The sequence below is a fragment of the Gossypium hirsutum genome, chromosome A05 (genome assembly GCF_007990345.1).
Source record: "Gossypium hirsutum isolate 1008001.06 chromosome A05, Gossypium_hirsutum_v2.1, whole genome shotgun sequence".
Lineage (NCBI taxonomy): Eukaryota > Viridiplantae > Streptophyta > Magnoliopsida > Malvales > Malvaceae > Gossypium > Gossypium hirsutum.
The window spans coordinates 97,751,457-97,754,967 of NC_053428.1; the positions used below are offsets into that span (position 1 = coordinate 97,751,457).

The 3,511-nt window shown below is 34.0% G+C and overlaps 1 non-coding gene across 1 annotated transcript; it reads right to left on the bottom strand.

Annotated features, from left to right (window-relative positions):
- Nucleotides 1-3,006: 3,006 nt before the first annotated feature.
- LOC121230060 (small nucleolar RNA R71) lies at nucleotides 3,007-3,113 on the bottom strand. Its single transcript, XR_005928012.1, has one exon. It is a non-coding gene; the product is annotated as a small nucleolar RNA R71 (small nucleolar RNA).
- Nucleotides 3,114-3,511: the final 398 nt, after the last annotated feature.

The window sequence follows — 3,511 nt, forward strand, 5'->3', positions numbered from 1 at the left end:
ATAACACATAATGGTTGTCCATATAAGTCCACTCATGCATTTAGTGGTCTAATATCATCATAAGGACCTCCCATTTAATAAGCCATGGCAATTAAGCACATTTAACAAATAGCATGCAACTTTTTCAATTTACGCGATTTAGTCCTTTTATCAAATTGAGCTATTAAACGATAAAATTAGCTCGCGAAACTTTCGCACATATATGCTATCATGCTATAAGTACATAAAATAATATTAAAATATTTTTCTTACTCAAATTTGTGGTCCTAAAACCACTATTCTGACTAGTGTCTAAATCAGTCTGTTACAAAAAGTATCTCCGTAGAAGAAATTCTCAGATTTGGTCGTAAAGGCAAGTTGAGTCCATGTTTCATTGGGCCGTATAGGGCTAGTGGCTTATCGGTTAGCTTTACCGACAGAGTTGGAAAGGATCCAAATGTATTTCATGTGTCGATGCTATTGGAAACACAAAAATTTAAACACTTTTTCATACACTTTTTAACTTAAATTCAAGCGAATTCAGTTAAATTCTTGTCGAAAAATAATTATTTTGTATAAAATAATTAGAGTGCACTGAAAATATGAACATGTTGAAATTTATTTAATTTTATAATTATTTTTGATGAATTTTGGTTATTTTCGACAGATTTGCACAAAGGGCGAAAAATGGCTCGGCCGACACTACTAGAAGCACAAAAATGAGAAGCAATTTGAAGTATCGAGGCAAATTAATTTCCAGCCTAAGATGGTCCAATTATGTGTATTGATCCATAATATAATTAATTTTAATTTATACCTAATTTAATTTGGGCTAAATAAATTATTATTAATTAATTATAGAAAAAATGGTCCAGTTGAAGATTGGGCAGCCCAAAACCGTCTATATGCTGACGCAAATCAGCTTATTAGATGATTAATTAAGCTTACAAAGAAGCCCTTGAAGACTTGTCAAATTTGCATTCAAGCCTTTCCACAATTGGTGGGTTTATGGATTTGCCTCAAGCCAAATTTAGCAAAGTTGGAGCCATCAACTTTGCAACATAGATGGCCAGCCAAGGGGTGGATCTTTGGCTGCTATTTTTAGCAAATTTTAGCTGCCACATTCAGCTATAAAAAACCCCCCTTGGCTGATCATTCAAAGCACACCTCAATTCATTTACATCTCTTCTCTCCTCTTTCACTTTCTCCTCTCATTTTTCCATTTCAAGTCCATTGCTCTTATGTCGATTTCTCCCCTTGGAAAAGTGTTCTTCTTCAGCCATTTTGGAGCAAAAATTGAGTGTTCATAGAAGCCTTGATCAGTGAGGACAACAAAGAACGAAGAACGGAGCAACTTTGTCAAAGCCTCGGAAAAACACCGGATTTGATTATTGTTCCCTATCTCTTTAATTTTTGTTGTTGTTATGATGAACATATCTATGAATATTGATGTTGTTGGAATGTTAATTTAATCAATTCAGCTTGAATTTAATTCGTGTTGGTTTGATTTCATTTCATCTGCTTAAATTATTAAAATTGTGTTATGTTGTTATAGGCCTTGGTAAAATGCTTGATTAAGTAAAATCATGCCTAAGTTATTCTTGCATTACAATTGTGAGGTAGCTAATGAATTAATTATTTAAATGGATTGCAATTGTAATTAATGGACACAATATTTAATCAGTGCATGTTTATTCTTCTAAGGTAGTTGAAGGTTAAATTAGCAATGTATCTGGCGATACACTTTCCTTGCATAACTTGCAAGATTATTGTGGTTAAACTGTTTCAAGGTAAGAATACCTTGTTACCTCACATAGTCTTTTATGTGCTTATTAGATTTAATTAATAGTTTGAATTGACATAGGGATATGCAAGAGATTAGTTCAATTTAATGAGTATGTATGTGCCATAACATGTTTGCTTATTAAAATCTGTTTAATCGGTTGAATTAACATAGGGATATGTTAAGAGATGAATGGATTTGTGTAGGTGAATATGTTCATAAGTTATAAAATTCCCGAGTTACCGTGAATTTATTCGTAACATTATAAGCATGAGTTTAATAATTCTAAGTTAAAGAAATGTAATTAAATTAACACAATTATGTTATCTTGATTAAATCATATTTTGAAATCGGGCATTTGAGATTTATTTCTTTAGTTACTTAGTTTAAAATCTTATTTTTCTTAATCACCCTTTTTAAAACAAAATATTTTTCTTCACCAAAGTGTTTTAAATTGCATTCATAAATAATCCTTTTCACAGTGCCTGTGGGTACGATAACTCGACATTTACTTGTCATTTTATTACTTGTTGCGATTGTGTACACTTGCACATTTTCGTCGTTCCAAGTTTTTGGCACCGTTGCCGGGGACTATTTTAAAAAGTCATTATTTGTGAATTTGTTAGTTTTGCATTTTGGTTTAATTTTCTATTTAATTTTTAAACTTAATTAATTTTTCTGTGATTATTTCAGGTGTTTATGAGTATTGACCGAATTATTGACCTACTCCCTGTAGACCCTGAGATAGAACAAACTTTTCAATATCGAAGAAGACAAGCAAATCAGAGAAGGATCGAAGAGATGAACTTCAAAAATCTGATCCAAGGAAATAGAGCAAACCCTGCTCAAAATCCTAACCTTATGCTGATGATAGGGATGGAGCTTTACGATAGTATGCCGTGCCAGTATTTAATGATCTTAATCCAGGTATTAGGAGACCCGGAATAGAGGCACAATAGTTCGAGCTAAAGCCAGTCATGTTCCATATGCTTTAGACAGTGGGCCTATTTAGTGGAATGCCTACCGAAGATCCTCACCTACACTTAAGACTGTTTATGGAGGTGAGCAATTCTTTCAAGTTAGCTGGAGTACCCGAAGATGCATTACAATTTAAGCTGTTCCCATATTCGCTAAGAGACAGAGCTCAAGCCTGGTCAAACTCCTTGCCACCAAACTCAATTTTCACATGGCAAGAGTTAGCAACAAGATTCCTTATGAAGTATTTCTCGCCTAGAAAGAATGCTAAGTTAAGGAACGAGATCATTGCCTTCCAACAAATGGGTGATGAGTCCTTGTATGAGGTATAGGAAAGATACAAAGAGTGATTACGAAAGTGCCTTCATCATGGAATCCCATATTGCATCCAACTTAAGACATTTTATAATGGTCTCAATGCTCACACGAGGATGGTAGTGGACGCTTCTGCTAATGGTGCTCTCCTTTCTATGTCTTATAATGAGGATTATGAAATCATTGAGAGGATTGCCAGTAACAATTACCAATGGCCAACCAATCAAGCAGCGTAAGGAAGACGAGTCTCCGGAATACATAAAGTAGACACTCTTGCTTTACTCGCATCTCAGGAATCATTAATATCCTCAATGTTAAAAAACTTACTACTAATGGGTCTAATAGTTTTGCAGCACAACCACCAACCCAATTTAAAATATAGCCTGTATCTATTGTGGTGAAGGACATTTGTTTGAAGAATGTCCATCAAACCCAGAATCCATGTACTACATAGGTAAC